Source organism: Sturnira hondurensis, unplaced genomic scaffold (genome assembly GCF_014824575.4).
Source record: "Sturnira hondurensis isolate 20B ecotype Veracruz unplaced genomic scaffold, ASM1482457v3 Scaffold0005329, whole genome shotgun sequence".
NCBI lineage: Eukaryota > Metazoa > Chordata > Mammalia > Chiroptera > Phyllostomidae > Sturnira > Sturnira hondurensis.
In genome coordinates this window covers 4,537,997-4,556,839 of record NW_028077960.1, presented here as the reverse complement: position 1 = coordinate 4,556,839, position 18,843 = coordinate 4,537,997, and the positions used below count along the sequence as shown (strand labels likewise).

At 45.2% G+C, this 18,843-nt stretch overlaps 1 long non-coding RNA gene across 1 annotated transcript; it reads right to left on the bottom strand.

Annotated features, from left to right (window-relative positions):
- Positions 1-1,531: 1,531 nt before the first annotated feature.
- On the bottom strand, positions 1,532-17,669 carry LOC118987784 (uncharacterized). Its single transcript, XR_005066642.1, has 3 exons — positions 17,657-17,669; positions 11,386-11,390; positions 1,532-1,616 (listed from the first exon to the last, which is right to left on the bottom strand). It is a non-coding gene; the product is annotated as an uncharacterized LOC118987784 (long non-coding RNA).
- Positions 17,670-18,843: the final 1,174 nt, after the last annotated feature.

Genomic DNA, 18,843 nt, shown 5'->3' with positions numbered 1-18,843 from the left:
TCTGTTCCTGTTCTGTTTCTGTTCCTAGTTGTTTGCTTAGTTAGTTTTTGTTTTTGTTTTAGGTTCAGTTGTTGATAGTTATGAGTTTGTTATAATTTACTGTTCATACTTTCAATCTTCTTTTTCTTAGATAAGTCCCTTTAGCATGTCATATAATAAGAACTTGGTGATGATGAACTCCTTTAACTTATCTAATCTGGGAAGCACTTTATCTGTCCTTCCATTCTAAATGATAGCTTTGCTGGTTAGAGCAATCTTGGATGCAGGTCCTTGCCTTTCATGACTTCAAATACTTCTTTCCAGCCTCTTCTTGCCTGCAAGGTTTCTTTGGAGAAATCGGCTGATAGTCTTATGGGAACTCCTTTGTAGGTAACTGTCTCCCTTTCTCTTGCTGCTTTTTAGATTCTCTCCTTATTTTTAATCTTGAGTAATATAATGATGATGTGCCTTGGTGTGTGTTTCCTTGGGTCCAATTTCTTTGGGACTCTCTGGTGGCCCAGAGCTGCAACTGTAACAAGGTGATTTGCTGCAAGTGTTAAGCCCATCAGAACTTCTGCACTGTCATCTGCAAAAAGTGTGGCCATACCAACAACCTGCACCACAAGAAGAAGGTTGTATAAGGCCGTTCTGCCTCCCGAACCCCTTGACCCCAGGGCCTCAATAAAGTTTCCCTTTTATTGACTGGGGAAAAAAAGGTGGGGAATGCTATTGTCTGTCTTCAGTAAACAAGAGGCAAAATCCCTGCCCCCACCCCACTACTTTGGCTTTAAAAAGCTAAACTCATAGTACTCACTAGGGCCTTACAATTAGGAAAAGACCTCTGAGTTAATGTCTATACTGACTCAAATGGAGGCATGAGCATCTTGCCTCCTCACACAATTACAGCAAAAATTACAACTAGACTACAAAACAAATATCACCCAGAAAAGTCAGAAAATTGAGTTGTGTGGAAGCCCGACAACCAAGGATTTAAAGAAGCCATTCATCCAGATGAGTAGGAGGAGTGGAGACGTGGAGATGCACGGAGAGGTGTGGAGATGCAGAGTGTTGCAGAGAGGCATGAATGTGGACCAGGCAGCCACACATACACATGTAGTAGATAAAATTTGGGAGGGATACCTCAGGAGTGAGGGATTGAAACCAGACCACCCAGCCCAGGGTTCCCGTGCCAGGAAGATAAGTCCCTGTAACTTCTGACTGGGAAAACGAGCGGGGGTTGAGGCAGTGAAAAAAACTGTAGGATTCTTAGGAGACTCCTCTTCCAGGGCACACAGTGGACTTAGGACTTATGCAGACTCACCACCCTATGAGATTCAACACCACAGTGACAGCTGGAAGGGCACTGGTGGAATACGGGGATAAGTTGAAGTGACTGGCAACAGGGTGAGTGCTGGCAGACAGCTTTCTTCTGGGCAAAACTCCAGAGGCCAGGCAGCTGCACTGTCCCCTCTCTGAGCCCTCCCTCACCCAGAGCCACAGAGTGGTGACATGAGTTACCCTGCCCTGGCAATTACAGAGGGAGGGCTGAGGTGCCACCCTGCAGAGGGAGGGCTTGATGGTGCCACCCTGCAGTCCAAGCACCAAGTGCAGAGTGGACTCTTTCTGAATGTTGTAGTCTGCAAGTGTGGGCATCCTCCAGCTGTTGGCCCACATTTCCAACCAAATGGGGATTGTCCCTAAAACCCTGAGGGAGCACAGTCCACAAATACTGACAAATCTTCCTAGTTTGGGGGCCAGTCCATTCGAATGCAAACAGGTACTAGGAGTCAGGCTGAAGGGGGATACAGAAGAAAAGCATCCTTTAGCCCTGGCTGGTGTGGTTCAGTGGATTGAGTGCTGGCCTGCGAGCCAGAGGTTGCTGGTTTGATTCCCAGTCAGGGTACATGCCTGGGTTGTGGGCCAGGTCCCCAGTAGGGGGCATGCGAGAGGCAACCACACATTGATATTTCTCTCCCTCTCTTTCTCCCTCCCTTCCCCTCTCTAAAAAATAAAATCTTTTAAAAAGAGCATCCTTTAAATCTAATATAGTAAAACATTTGGCTTCTCCTGGGACTTAAGATGGTGTAGAGGTTTAGAACTATAGGATGTACAGTACCAATGGGTCTTGTACTTTTGGGTTTTTACTGGGAGAATAAGGGTATTGTATGGGGACTGGCAGGGCTTGAGAAGCCTATGCCTTAAACATTTTTCAGGGAGAGGTTCAATCCCTTTTATGGCCTCAGGTTTTAGAAGGAAGGTACTGCTGGTTTTAGGGATATCTCTTTTTTTTTTTCAATCTTCACCCCAGGATATGTTTATTGATTTTAGAGAGAAAAGAAGGGAGAGAAAGGGGAGTGGAGGGAAACATTTATGTGAGAGAGAAACGTTGATCAATTGCCTCTTGTACACACCCCAACTGGGCATCAAACCCACAACCTAGGTATGTGGCCTGATTGGTAATCAAGCCCACAAATTTTGGTGTACAGGACAGTGCTCCAACCAACTGAGCCACTTGGCCAGGGCAGGAATATCTTGGTGGGGGATACATTTATTGCCCTGCCTGGTACCTTGGTTTCCTATACTCGGACAAGGATACGTTCTGCAACATTATTAATTTTTGGTTCAGAGTGAAAAATTAAATTGGCCATCAGGTATAACAATGAGGGTCAATTATCTTCTATGGCTAATGTTCCCAGGATAATGGTAGTTCCTAGAGTAGACAAGATATCCCTCCCTAATAAAGGGATGAGGTACCCCACAACTACAAGAAAAGTATGATTAAAAGTGAGATTTCTGTGCCCTGGCTGATGTGGTTCAGTGGATTATGTGCCAGCCTGTGAACCAAAGGGTTACCGATTCCATTCCCAGTCAGGGCACATGCCTGGGTTGCGGGCCAGGTCCCCGGTTGGGGGCGTGTGAGAGGCAACCACACCTTGATGTCTCTCTCCTTCTTTATCACCCTCCCTTCCCCTCTCTCTAAAACTAAACAAATAAATTCTTTTTTTTAAGTGAGATTTCTGAGGCTGTGCTGCCCACTCACCCCAGTGATCAAACAGGTTTTGGGAGAAAGCTGTCCAGGTGAGTAAATCAGAGCAGACTAAGCAGCCCCCTGTCTAATAAAAATGTTATGGACTTACCTGCCATGTCAAGAGTTACTCGAACAGAAAACTGTACTTGAACGACAATTAAATTAAAAAATTTTTTAAATCAAATAAAATTAATTTTTTAACAAAGAGTTACTTGAGGCTCCTCTGGCATGATGGTCAGATAGTCGATGGGGGTGGTGGTCCGTGGGGGTGGTGGGAGGCCTCAGACACTGTCAATTCTTTGTGTTTGGACCATCATTGGTTTAGAGGTACTGGGTTCTCTTTGGAGCCTAGGACACTCATTCTTCCAATGGCTCTTCTTCTCACAGAGGGGACATGGTCCTGGAGGCAGTCAAGCCAGAGTCAGCTGTGGGCACTCCCTCTTCCAGGTCCCTTCTTGTCCACAGAAATAGTGTTGCCCCTTTGATGTTTGTTGTAATCTGGGGGATGGGTAACCTTGAGGTTGCCTAGGACTTAAAGCTGCAGCTAATGAGTGAGATTTGTGTTTCCATGGGTGATATTTTTTTCCTCTTGTGCCTTGTCTTGGTTGTTAAAAAACATTGAAAGCAGTCTATACCAGTTGCTCAGTGGTGATCGGGGTCCCAAGGCTAGTTTTTATAACTTTCTCCTGGTATTTGGGGGCGCTTGCTGGATGAAATGCATCCCCAGAAGTGCGGGGCCCTCAGCAGACTCAGGGTCAATGTTTGTGCACTTTCATAAAGCTGCTGTTAATTGCTGTGAAAAAGGGTGGGGTTTTCATCCTTACTCTGAGTAACTTCTCTTTATCATAATTAAGAAACTTAACAGTGCGTCTTTTCATCCCCTCTGTGAGGCAAGTAATCTTATGGAACCAGCAGTCTCTTCCCTCTTGTCCTTTTATCTGACCCAGTTTGACAGGCCCAGTTAGGGTTCTGCTCTGGGATTGCATCTCCCCCTGGTCAATATATGCAATGTAGAGCATGATGACCAGCTAATTCATCAGCACAGGCTCTAGGGTTTCTGTTATGCACTGCTTTTCATCTATAGTGCAGCAGTCGGGGCGAACAATATGTAAATTACTCCAAGTCAGTGTCAAGTGATTAAAACCCTATGTGAATTTACCAGGATTCTCAGAGCACTGACGGAGTTTTTCTTTACAGAGGGCCCGGTCATACATAGACAAGGGAACATGGCCCCTATAAGGCTCCCCACTTGCTGCTTCCATAAGTGATAACACGTTAGGGTTTGGGTGATAATGAGTTCTGCTCCTGGTAGTGGCAGGACTACAAGCAGGGGTGGGTGCCAGTGGCTCTCTAGTGGCAGAGGGGTTATGAGGTGACCGTCGCACTTTAGGGGATGACAGGGGAATGAGCTGGGGGACAGGTTGCTCCGCCCTCAGGATGGGTTCTATCTGCTAGGGACAGAGGACTTTGTCTTGCTGGGACTGAAAGGAAGGTGTCTTCTCATTCATCTGATACAGATGTGGCAATACACATCTTAGAAGGCTTTCTTAAGTCCCTATCTTGGCAAAGAGCCATAAAGATCTGAATATAAGGTATTTCACTCCACTTGCCTTCATTTTTGCAAAACAAATCTAACTGGAAAACTGTTATAATTCAGATATCTATTTACAGGCCAGACTTGCCCATCCCTGAGTTTGTATTGGGGCCAGACAATATTACAAAAGAAAATGTGGTGCTTTTTCTTTTGATCATCGCCCTTAAATGTGGCCCAATTGTTGAGATCTCATTCTAAGAAGGAATCTCCGGGAGTGATTTTGGCATCCCCCATTTTGCCTTTTTTTTTAACCTGGTCAGTACAGCTGATGACTGATGATGAGACCTCCAGTACCAGGATGTAGGGCCCCAGGATGGAGTGTCAGTCCAGTTAAGAGATCGGCTCCAGTGAAAAGCAGCCTGGTTGACAAGAAAGGGAAATATGGAAAGGGTGTAGGAAGTGATTAGCAAGGGGGTTTAGCAAACAGTGGCCAGATAGGGGCTCTGGGGAATTTCCCAGAGGAGTATGAGTTTACCCTCTGGCCAGGTATAACAAGTGCATAGCCTACGGCCATACCACCCTGAAAGCAGCTGATCTTGTCTGAAGTGCATGGTGTAAGGACTGAAACCAGAAAGAGAAACCTAGTGACAGGTATGACATGACAAGAGTAACATTTTCAAAGTCAGTGTAATAAATGCTCCAAATAGAGGATGAGGAGTTATAGTATGAGTCACAATAGTAGCTTTGCCCAAGAGCCCCATCAATGCACCTTGAGCCAAGTCAAGTAAGTTGGGTCCCTAATAGAGAGAGGCCTGTGGACATGTTTACCCCATCTCCTCTGGGCTGAATTACCAATGGTCATTGTGGTGGCCAGTCACTTTGAAGTTGGATTTACTCTACTGAGACAGAGGACTCAGCTCCACACAGGCAAGAGGTGGTGGGGATAGTAGTGGATCAATTTGAACATCAGAAGTGATCAGCCCCCGACTCACCAAACTCTGTCACTTAAGGATAGTCATGTGGGCAGGTTACTCTGTGTCCAGAAGGCAGACTTACCTGTGGTCTCAGTATTGATGAGGCGTGTCTTCATGAATGTTTTACTCTGCTGCTGCGGACAGATTTGCCACACCAACAGGAAATGAGAAGTGACAGAAAAGATGAACTGGAGAGTAAAGGAGAGAATACAACTCCAGGTCCCATCTAGGGTGTTAAAAAGTATGTCCCTGGAAAGGGACTGGAACTAAGGCAGGTCTGCCTCAGCATAGTCTGGAATATGTAAAACATTTGCTCCAAAGTGTCTTTGGTCAGGGAAGATATGACCTTGCAGTTCATTATCTGGTTGTAGATTGCTCAACCAGTTTGTTCAGCCATCCATCTCAGTTTCCCCATTCCACTTGCCAAAGAATTTTCCTAGCTTCTTACCAACCTGTTCCATCTCCAGTTAAAAATTCACATGTAACATTAGACTCCCAGAAAACTTAATTATGGTAGTCCCTTATCCCTCGGTATCCATGGAGATTGGTTCCAGGATTGCCCATGATATTAAAACCCCTGGATGTTCAAGTCCTTTATATAAAAGGGCATAGAAGAATGTATACAGTCAGCCCTTTGCATCTGCAGATTCCCAAATGCAAATCAAAAGCTGTTTTCCATCCAGGGCAAAACTTGGGGATGCAGAGGGTTGACTATATGTTTTTTTTTAAAAAAATATGCATATAAATGAACTTGAGCGGTTCAAACCTGTGTTGTTCAAGAGTCAACTGTACCAACCTCCAGCCAAGATGGAGGCATAGGCAGATACACTTTGCCTCCTTCCACAACCAAAAGAAAGACAACAACAAATTTAAAAGCAAAAAATAACCAGGCCCACCAGGAAATCAAACTGTATGGAAGTCTGACAATGAAGCAGTTAAAGAAGAAACATTCATCTAGACTGGCAGGAGGGGTGGAGACTGGCAGCTGGGATGTAGAAGACTTGAGGCAAGGTGGGGGCTGGAGGACTGGGGTGGGCAAGGCAGTGACTGGTGGACCTGGTGAGGTGGAGGCTGATGGACTGCGTGGTCCCACATTAGCGTGCAGATAAACCAGGAGAAACAACTGGGGAGCAAGACAGACCATGCAACCCATGGTTCCAGGGTGGGGAAATAAAGCCTCAAAACCTCTGGCTATAAAAATCTGTGGAGGTTGAGGAGGTGGGAGAAACTCCCAACCTCACAAGACAGTTCACTGGAGAGACCCACAGGGTCCTAGAATGTACACAAACCCACCCACCTGAAAATCAGCACCAGAATGGCCCAAGTTGCTTATTAGTAGCGGGGGAAGTGACTGAAAGCCAGCTGAGAGCCCAGCAAGTGGCATCGTTCCCTCTCAGAACAATGGGCGATCCCTGTCCCACCTAGAGTGCCACAACTCAGCAATGTGAGTTGCCCTGCCCTGGTGAATACCTAAGCTCCACCCCCTACTACATAACAGGCCTGAGGAGACCAACAATATGGTCCAAATGAACAGATCAAAGCTCCAAAAAAAGAACTAAGTGATGAAGAGGTAGCCAACTGATCAGATGAAGAGTTCAAAACACTGGTAATCAGGATGCTCACAGAAATGGTTGAGTATGGTCATAAAATAGAGGAGGAAGTGAAGGCTATGCAAAGTGAAATAACAAAAACTATACAGGGAACCAACAGTGAAGGGAAGGAAACAGGACTTGAATCAATGATTTGCACCAGGAGGAAGAAATAAACATTCAACCAGAGAAGGAATGAGAATTAAAAAAAGAAAAATGAGGAGAGGCTTAGGAACTTCTGGGACAACTTTAAACTTTACAACATCTGAATCATAGGGGTGCCAGAAAAAGAAGAAGAGCAAGAAAGTGAACACTTGTTTGAAAAAATAGTGAAGGAGATCTTCCCCAATCTGGTGAGGGAAATAGACTTCCAGGAAGTCCAGGAAGCTCAGGAAGTCCCAAAGAAATTGGACCCGAGGAAGCATACACCAAGGCACATCATAATTATATTAAAGCAGCAAGAGAAAAGGAGAAGTTACCTACAAAGGAGTTCCCATAAGACTATTAGTTGATTTCTCAAAAGAAGCCTTGCAGGCAAGACAGGGCTAAAAAGAAGTATTTGAAGTCATGAAAGTCAAGGACTACATCCAAGATTACTCTATCTAGCAAAGCTTTCATTTAGAATAAAAGGGTAGGTAAAGTGCTTCCTAGATAAGGTAAAGTTAAAGGAGTTCATCATCACCAAGCCCTTATTAGATGAAATGTTAAACGGACTTATCTAAGATAAAGATGATGATCAAAAACATGAAGAGTAAAATGATAACAAACTCACAACTATCAACAACTGAACCTAAAACAAAAACAATAACTAAGCAAACAACTAGAACAGGAACAGAATCACAGAAATGGAAGTCACAGGAAGGGTTATCAGCAGGGAGGTAGAAGGGGAGAATGGAGAAAAAGATACAGGAAATAAAGAGCCTAAATGATAGATACAAAATAGACAGGGGGAGGTTAAGGATAGTGTCAGAGATAGAGAAGGCAAAGAACTGGTATGTATGACCCAGGGACATAAACTAGGATGGAGGAATGCTGGCAGGATGGGGAATATAGGGCAGAGGGGAATAAAGGGGAGAAAAAAATGGAACAACTGTAATAGTATAATCAATACTACTATTGATCATACAAAAAAGGAGAGTCAACTGTACCTGTAAAGTAACCAGCAGAGTACCTGGGACTGGGGAGTATAGCAGGTTCTCAAATGACACTTTGTTCAATGTTGTTTCATTATAACATTGACGAGGGAAAATAATTTCTATTCCCAATCAGGCCACTCCCTATTTATGTATAGTTGGAACATACTTCCCTTGTCTGTCTGGGTTTTCTCCAGAAATGCTGGTTTCCTTCCACATTCCAACAACGTGCATATACTGTGAACTGGCCTGTGTCCGTTGCCCCAGTCTGAGTGCGGGTGCGCGTGAATACCTTTGCCACAGAAAGGTGTCCTGTCCACAGTGGGTCCTATCTTGTACCCTGAGAAGCTGGGAGAGGCTCCAGCCCCTCCTCAACTCTGAGCTGGAACAAGCGGGTTAAATAATCATTGTTACTTATTTTCATTCATCTTTCTTAAATGTATGTATAGCTCACATTTATATAAATGTCTAATATTAGAAGTGTCTGGGGTCTTTATTTAGAAGTTTGATAATGGTTAGTGACCAAAGATATACCATAGGAAATTAATTCTTGTTTATATAAATTAGCCTGTGATAAAAGTGATTTTCTTATATGTTTTTCTTTTAAAGATTGTTATTTACTTATCTTTAGAGGGGAAGGGAAGGAGAGAGGGAGAGAAATATCAAATCTATGGTTGCCTCTCGTGCATCCCCTTCCGGGAACTGGCCTGCAACCCAGGCATGTGTCCTGACTGGGAATCGAACCGAGATCCTTTAGTTTGCAGGCTCTTAAATGTTGTTTAGCTTAAAATTACAGTTTGTAAGAACCTATTGATGACATTAAGTGAGGACTTACTGTAGTTCATAAGTGAAAGTTATGCCTGGTTATTGTGGTTACTAACCTTAGATACGGTCAGACCTATTTTCATCCGTGTGAAATGGGTGTCTTGGCTCCCATGTGCCCCTCTTTTCCATTGGCACTGACAGGGCAAGGCTTATCTTTGATCTGCCTTCTTCCTCACTCTCTCTTTAGCTGGACGCAGCACACACAGGAAGGCTTTGGCCCTGAGTGATAACATTCCATCTCTATCCCTCCTGAACCAGCCTCAGTCATAATTTCCCCAATGATGTTTTTACATTAGGGATGTAATCCCTAATGACATCAGCTTCTCCTTTCTCACTCCCTCTCCTTTTTGATGCCTGCTCTTCTCCCTTTGCCACTCAGTGTGGGACACAACACTGTCTCAGTATTAGTTTGTTATACACTTTGCTTATAACACCTGAAAATTTGAGGGATATAAAATTACAGGACATAATAACAGGCTGTAATAACATACAGCCTTAGTCTCAGAGAGCAGAAGTTCCGAGGGATTGGGGAAGGCATTGGTTCTGTTAGCGAAAGCAACTCACCAGCAAGGGCCTCGCAACAGCTTTTGAAGAGGCAGAGACCAGAGTGGCAAGACTGCTCTTTGGTCTCTGAAAGTTTCCTAGGTCTTTCTTGAGGCCCTCTGACCTTGGGGTCTATGAGTCACCTTTATCTACAATAAATTGCTTAACTTCACCCAACACAGAGTGCTACAAATTCAATGTCTTCAGCTGGGCCCCTGGAGTACCAGGCAGTCTTTCCACACTTTTGCCACCATCCCCTATTGTGGCAAGATAGTCTTTCCATCCCCTACAGAGAAAATAAATGCTATGGGGGAAATCTCCCCATTTTCAGCACCCTCCAAATATTGGAATCTCTCCCACTCTTTCTCTCTCAGAGGTAGAGATGTCTCCCTTCAAATCCAAGGTTAATCCTTTTACTATAATATGTTTATTGTTCCCTTTCCTCCTTCACTTACACCTTTCCCTCATGGATATTCAACTTTTTCTTCTCCACTACGCTTTGATCTTAGCATATAAACTTGATTCACCAAACCTTCTTTAAAAGTCTAATTTTACTTTAAGAATCCAATTTTAATCCCACACATTTCTGTCTATTACACAGTTTTTGTTGCCTTCAACCCAGCTTCTTGGGAAACGGTCTATACCCTCCATCTTCACACCCTCACCTCCCATTTATTCCTTGGATCTAGTGCCATCTGGCCTCTCCCCCAAATCTCTGCTGAAAATACTTTCACCATAAAGTCACAAATAATTTCCAAACGACTAAATTGGTTGGGAAATTTCAGGCTTATTTGACCAATTGATGTAACTTGGCACTGTTGGCCACCCTATTCCTGCATCCCTTCCTCTGCTGGCTTCCGTAGGCTGTGCTCTCCCAGTTATTCCTGCACCTCACACAGCCTCTTCACAGCATCCTTAATAGACTCTTCTCCTGTCATTCGCTATTTAATTAGAAATGCACACTCATTTCTACCCTTATCATTCTTTTCAGTGATTGCATTAGTGCCTATCGAAAGCAGACCTTGGTAATTTGGGGGTGCGCAGAATCTGAATCCCCTTTCTATGCTACAGGTCGTGGAGGTAAGCAGAGCCCATCCTCCATGACCGACATCAGAAAGGTTTGGTCTTTGCTTTCCCAGCTTTTTGGCAACTAAAACAGAGGCACATGATCTAGTCCTGGCCAAGTAGTTCCCAGAAATGTAGATCCTGGAATAAGTTGATTTACAGCCCACGAAAAACAGGTAATTCATTCTGGTGGCAGTGGCCACAGTAGGGTCAGCTTTATCCCACGCCAGGGGGCTGTGGTGGTGTGGATACTGGTCATGGTGACATTCAGAGTCCAGTGATGATGACAGTGGCAGTATTGTCAGTGGGCTCTTTCTGGCATCTGATTTTGGCTTTTGCTCTGGTTGATTGGCCTCCCATTGTTCCTGCTTGTTTTCTAAGCTTGTGTTTCCTGGTTGGCAATCCCATGTCCCACCCAATGTCCTTTTAACAAATGGCTTTTCTGGCCCTGGCTGGTGTAGCTCAGTGGATTAAGCACGGGCCTGTGAAGCAAAGGGTTGCTGGTTCGATTCCTAGTCAGGGCACATGCCTGGGTTGCAGGCCAGGTCCCCAGCGGGGGACACCTAAGAGGCAACCACACATTCATGTTTCTCTCCCACTCTCCCCTTCCCTTCCCTTCTCTCTAAAGATGAATAAATAAAATATCAAAAACAAAAACAAAAACAAATGGCTTTTCTGTTTAAATCAGCCTGTGTGGCCACTGACTGCAAGTTACTAGGACTCCCAAATCTATATCCCTATCCTTTACCTCTTGAGTTTCAAGTTGCCTTTTGGATAAGTTGCCTTTTAAGGAAACACTATTTGTATGCCTCACAGGCAAACTCGTCTCCTTCTTAATCTGCATCTCCTCCATATTCCTAGCTTGGTAAATAGCACCTATGACTTGTTCAGTCTGAATCCTGACAGGGAAGCATCTTAGACTTCTGCCCTCACTTAAAATGAACCAATTTTACCTCATAAACATCTTAAATTTTACTGTTGAATACATCTCGAATCAACTCCTCCTTTATATTCCTAAGTCTCCTCACCACAACCATTGTTCTAGCCTCCAAACTAGACCCCTTGTCCCACTATCTATCCCTCCGACCTAGTCTCTACTTAGCTGCCCAAGGGAATCTTCCTAAAACCCAAAACTAATCATGCCACTCCTCTACGGAAATCCGTCCATGGCTCCCTTCTGTCCCTAGGATAACACTTCTGCCCTTTTCTTTGGAACTGCCTCCTACTTGACTTTTACCACCCACTCACTTGCATCCTGTTCTCCACGCAGGCAAAATTACATGTTTTTCCAGACCATCCGGTACACGTTTTTATACTCCATTGTGCTTGGAGGGCCCAACAGTTACAATGCTGCCTTCGGCCCTCCCCTTCCACAGAGATGAGTACCTGAGCCATCAGGCCAAGCCGGGGACTCCATCACCCTGACAAGAGTGATGAGTTTAGATATAGGTTTGTGACCTAAGTGGAGCCCATCACAGTCTTCCCCTCAAAGCACGTTCTCACCCTTTCTCACATGGAGAAAGTGTGTCTATGGCAGGAAAGAAAGTTGAAGCAAGGCACAAGCAAGTACAGCAGAGCCCTCGTTGAGCCCTGAATTCGGCCCTACCTGAGTCAATAATCCCACTACACAGTTCCCTTCTTGCTTAAGCTGGTTTGTGTTGGTGCCTATCATTTGTAATTAAACCGGCTCTCATACACAACGGGAGGGAGTGTGCAAACAAGACTCCGCAACATGGAATTGTCGGAACTGAAGTGAAATGGACTCACTGGGGACCTGATGACCCTTGGCTGAGAAGTTGAAAATCCTTGTTATCTGGTATCAAGTCAGCTGGTTAAACAATCTATTTTATCTTGAGATTTGGGTCATGTGTCCATCCTAGGTATTTCGGCGACAACACCGGGAAGATGTCTGGATGTCGGAGTATGCTGGGCTCTTCTCAAGATTTTCAATTAGGTTCTGTAGTTCAGCTTTCTTCCGTACTGGCAGAACCAGTACTGTACACAGCTTTGTTTAGAGTTGCCTTTTCTGCCTGTGTCTAGCAAGCTAGACCGGCAAGGGCCTGACAATCATGTGTCTCATAGATGATCAAAGCCAGACCCTCTTCTTCCAGCCAAAGTGAGTGAAAACAAAGGCACAGAGGTAGGACACCCACCTGAAATGGTGCTTAAGGCCTGGGAAGTTCCAGAGTAAAAGACTGATTCTCCAAGCTACACCTGAATGCTTATTTTTTTTCTCCCAAATTAAATAGTAAATCTCTCACTCAGCATTCAGACCATGCCAAGGGTTTTGGTGCCTGGGAACTTGGCTGTGAATCCTGTGGGTCATAAACCTCATACTCATTCTTGGACTCTCAGGCCACCGCCTTCTTTCTCTATCTTAGTTGGCACCCCACCTATATGCTGAGTGTCCCCTCCACTTCCACATGCATGGTAGAAATGCCACATGGCAGGCCATGGGACCTGACTCCCCAAGCAGACACCCAATAAGGCAGTGATGCAACTCGGAGGTGAAATGGAGTTAGCACTCTGTGGGGTGCACGTTGGCCAATGGAAAACAGGAGACAAGAAGGGAATGGATTGATGAATGTCCTCTCAATTTTCTTCTTGGTGAACTGCTCCAAGTACGGTCGCTCCTTGCCGACACCTTGTGCGTAGCAGACAGTGCTGGCAGATGACCTTCTTTCTCCTCCTGGTTCATGTAAAGCAGTGGTCAGCACAGTCATTCCTTTTCTTACATTCCTTCCCATCCTTCCTAGATTCACATTTTCTTCTCCCCATTCACCATCCTGGGCTTCCATCTTTGGAGACAAAGTATGAGCACTTTAATCCTTGTTCTAAAGTGTGATTTCTAGAGTGCTTAGGTTAAGACACAGGGCTACCATCAAAGCCCAACATTGGTGTCAATGGTAACAAGAAGGTCCTGAGGACACAGCTGATATTTCCTGCTTAAAAACAGAGACTGTTATTAACCAGTCACCCCAGTAAATTTAATTTAAGGAAAAAACAGGGAACCTAGCTCAGACTGCTGGCTTCCTGTAAGGGACCTGGTGCCAAGGTTGCTGGGTCAGGCCATTTCTGGCCTGCTCTCTAGGGGAAAATGAAACTCATTTCACAGGTTTTCTTCACTATTCCCTGAATTTTCTTCTGGGAACCTGAGACTTTTCTTCAGAAAAATCAGACCTAGACTTGCAGTCTGCTCTGCCTTCTGGGTCTCTGTGCTCTTAGGCAACTAGAAGGCAGGTGGCCAGGGCCTGGAATTTCAAAGCCCCCCCTACAGATGGCCAGTCAAAGGCTCTGATCAGCCCAGTCTGCTTAGAGGCTGGAGAACGTTGTGAGAGCGATTTCTGAAGCCAGGGCCGGGGAGAAAAGGAGTGGCACTTGGCACAGATTTAGTGACCACTTTGCAGGCTGCGCGTGGCTCAGGCTGGAAGGACAGCCAAATAGCCTCCAATGGCTCTGAACTCCCTGAGCCCATGAGGTTTCTCTCTCTGTTGGCTCTTCCAAAGACCACAGGGCTGTGTAACATAACTGTGCAAATATACTGGCTGTGAAGGGAGGCCTGGAGTCCCAAAATAGCCTGAGTGCCTTCTGAATTTGCTCTTGTCACCATGCAGGCAGGTACAATCAGGAAAGTGGTTGCCAAAAGATTATATCCAGACTTGGCAAAGGATCAAGAGAAATCCTATGATCTCCATGTCCTCAGCACACTCTTCTGTAGAGTAGGGCACGCGTGCTCTATTCCACTGAGGTAGAGGCCAGTCTCCAGGTCTGGTCAGAGCACACAGCCAATCCAGAGCTGCTTCCAAAGTAAGAGGTCCTATGCCAGATTAGTCCTATCTCAGACCAAAGGTATTTTCTCACTACATTTGAGACTCCCAGAGAGAGAAATTATAAAAACCCTGCTAAAGGCTGAAGACTCTCTCCAAGCTATACAAGTTCTCAGAGGGTCCCCAAATTGAGTGTCCACTGACAGACTCCCCTCAGGAGTGTTTTGGTGATACAGCTTCAGTGTAATAATGGACCATGGCCAGAGGGTGAGGAGTGGAGCAGGTCGGCCAGAATGAGTGCTTGTGTGGCTGCCCCACTCCTGTCCTAAGCATCTCCTTGGTCAACTCAGGGATATCTGACTATCTGGATAGGGCCGCTGGAGCATGAACTAGCCACGTGCGAATAGGTAATCTTTCTCTGGGGGCACTGAGCAGACAGACCATTATGGAAGCCATGAAGTTAAGGGGGAAGGAAATGGGCAAAGTGTGACCTGTTGCTAAGAGACAGAAATTCCAAGGGCCAGATCCAGACTCAAGGACAAAGAGTCAGCAAGATTCTCGATGATGGTCCTTAGCCTGCAGAGAGCCCAAGAATCAAATCAATCAGTTTGAAAGAAATTGTATCACCAGAAAATTCTCATGCTTGGCAAATAGGGATCTGGAAATGTGTAATCTTTAAAGCAATCTTTGGGCCCAAAATCATGTCCAGAGGAAGAGGGAGACTTCAATTCCAGAAGAGGCATCCCCTTTGGGATGTCCATAAAAGACAATAGATAAAGAATCAAGTGAAAAGACTGAGAACAATCAGTTTTGTTGAACAAGAAACTCGCTCCACTGTCCAGAAGAATATGCTGTGTGCTACAGATTAGTGACCATTGTTTTCTCTTCTCCCCTATTCCAAATGGTTTTTCTTCTTTAAAACTTGTTATCCTATTTTCTGCCACTATTTTGTATTGGTTATGTAGGGGTAGCTAAATCTATCTTTTAGCCACAGATGACAAAGTCATAAGAAGTTATACCCAGACCTGAACAAGAACCGCACAGCATGATGGGACACGGGACTGAAGGTTCAGTAAAGCAACTGGACATGATTCTGTTTTGTCTTCCATGGGAAAGTGGGTCTGTTTACTTATTTATTTAATTTTTATAGGGGGAGGTAGGAAGAGAGGGAGAGAAACAGTGATATGAGAGAAGCATCAATTAGTTGCCTTCTGTATATGCCCTGACCAGGGACCAAACCTGCAAACCAGGCATGTGCCCTGATCGGGAATTGAACTGGCAACCTTTTGGCTTGCAGGACCATGTCCAACAAACTGAGCTGCATGGGCTGGCGCAGTGGGTGTGTTTTGTGTTGTTGGGCCTAGGATCATTATTGCATTGTTAGGCAAGCACACTTGAAATTGATGTTTGTCAAGAAAAGTATAGGTGGATGCTGAGCGATAAAGGGGTGGAATGCTAAATGCATATGGCTCTTCTGCCTATCATCTCTTCCTTTGGGAACACATTTTTCCCCTTCATGCAGTTTGGGTGAAATTGACAATTATGATGGTTATCCTTCTACCCTAGAGGTAAGCGCATGTCCATTCTGGCCAAAGTTCTTCCTAGGACTTTACAGCTGAAACCAGCGAGGCCAGGCCAAGAGATGGAACATCATCATTTGAACCCCTGGGTCCAGCCATGCCAGAAGGCAGTTACATCCTTTGATTTACCGATTATGTATATCAATTAATTTCCTATTGGCTTAAACATGTTTGAGTTGGGTTTTTGACACTTGCAGCTGAAAGGGTTCAGACTATTAGATACACACACAACAGAGACAGAAACACCATGTTGTTCAAACGCATTAAACCTTATATATTATTATATGTTATTATTATATGGAAGACTTATGTCTTCTATGATCTTATGGGGCCAGCAAACTTTTTACTCGAAGGGTCAGATAAATATTTTAGGGTTTGTGGGTCACATATGGTCTCTGTCTCACATTTTTTTATTTTTACAATTTTTTTAAAAGATGAAAACCATGGTTAGTTTGTAGATCATACAAAATCAGGCTGCAGGCCAGATCTGCCTGCAGGCCCTACACAGTTTGCTGGCCCTTGGTTCAAACCCCGGCAGCCCCTGCAGCACTGGCACAAAATTCACCGCTCCTGAACTAGGAAGCAAAATACTTTTAAATGCCATTTTGGTTCAAGTGTCTTGACGTGACTTGGTAATGAGTTCAGGTAGAGTTAGAAATGGGAAGAGGGTCTTGGTGCTTACTGTCTATCACATAATAGGTACTGAATTAAATGTAATCATTAGTATTTCTTGGTAAAGGTGATTTATCAAAATGAGACAGCTGTCCAAATGTCTTTGCTCAGATGTCCCAGTTCATCCTCAAAGACCGTTTCCCTCCTTTCATCTCCTTCAGGAAAACTTTTTCTAATCTCCAGTCAAGTCGGAACTAGGTACTCTTCTTGCTATCACAGACCCCGTGTGGCCTTCCATTATAACTACACTATGGGTCTGTCTTCCCTTCTAACTTTGAGTACTAAGAATGTGCCTGAGCCCCAGCTCCTAGGCACACTCCTAGCACAGTGCTCAACTCCTAGTGCTGATGGGGCCGCCATGCTTCTAGGTGAAATCTGTTTGAATGTGTAGGTACTACTTATCTCCAGAAGTGTCCAGGGTGGCCAGTCTAAGTGTTAGCCTTGCGCTGATGTACGGATGTCCTCAATACTGGTTCTTCTATCAGTTGGAAAATTTTAGTAGATATACACCGCACCGTACCTTGGCAATGTTATTAGCGGGCCTATTTTTCATCCCATTCCCTCCAAAAATGAGTCAAAGACAGAGGAACAGGTAGGAACACGTTTTGTTAGAAACCGTTATGAAGGAGGAACCCCCTGACCCCACCCCCACATCCTTTACTGTCTGGTGTGCTATAAGATTAGAGACCTCCCGCCTTAGCAACATCTGGCGTTCAGAGTGCCCACCACACAGCTGGGCCACAGACCAGTCTGGTCCATGTCTATTGGGTGGAGAGGAAATTATCCTCCTGACAAAAATACGCACGAGGCCACGCAGGCCCACGAAAGGCTGACAGAGGCAGGGTGAGTCAGGGTGTTCTAAGCTGAGATCTTTTGCCCATCTCACAGAAGCAGGCAGGAAACGCCACCACTGATCAGCTTTATATGGCACCCACGATACACAAGAGACAGACAAAGACAGAGAGACAGAGCACACGCCACTTCGAAGCCGAACACTGCTCACCATCTAGAGCACCTCGGATAAGCACGTGAGACACTCTTTGCATAGGAAAGATGTACTTTTGAAAGGAATGAAGAAGTATTTTGGCAAAACATCTACTTCTCTCTCAGGTCCTGGGTAGAGAGGGGCCTCTAAATTCTGCAGCTTCTACATAGTGAAAACTATCCCCTTCTCAGTGGCAGTATATACAGCAGCAAACCTTCCAAGTCTGTTGGCACAGCCCTCTATATGGATCCTGAATCTACTCTATAGGTGGGCAAACTTAGACTTAGAGCCAGAAGCTGGCCCAGAGCAAGGGGACGCTGCGGCTGGCTCAGGCGAGGGGAAACAGGAGGTATCTTGGCTCAGCCAAAGGCAGGGCCTCTGTCTATCTGGAGCAGGGAGGGAAAAGCCAAAATTCCCTTTTCCTTCCCGCCTGAGGAAGCAGCTGTCAGGAAAGAAAAGCAGGTTCCCCGTCTTGCTGCCTCAGGGGCCCCTCTGGGTGGCAAAGGCCGGGCAGGCCAGAGCTCCTCCCAAGGCCTCTTCAGCGGTGCCCTGTGCATCCGAGGGTTGTGGGCTCACTGCTTCCATAAGTTTCATTACCTGCATCTGAGCCCAGACCTCAAGTCCTTAATTATTTTTAAAAGGCAGAGTGGGGAGATGTTTTAAGAGAATATGAGACACGGAACGATCTTTCCATAGCCACCCTCTGACTAGGCTGGGACTTTTAAAGGTCTCCTTCACCCTGTCTCCTGGGGATATTTAAAGGCAGCTTTTATAAGACTCTATACTGTCTTTTGTGTTTCTCTTGTGTGGTTTTGTTTGTTTAGTTTCTTCTTTGTGAATACACACACACACATATATAGATATATATTTATGTATCTATAAATATATACCTATATATATATATTCTTAAAAAAGCAATAGTCCTTTGGTCCCTAAACTCTAAGGAATGATAAGATTTCAAAAGAAGTAAATCTGGGCTTCCCTTACAGAGAAGCCCTTGGCACTCCCAAGGCCCTCTGCTGGTTCCCCTCGCCGGTCCGTCCTCAGCCAGCCCCAGCTGCCCTGCCGGCCTGAGCTCCATGCCACAGGCATAGAGCAACCCACTTGAAGAAGACAATCCTTAAAAGTAGCCTGAGCCCGAGGCGCTGGCCTTGGGTCCAATCCACTCC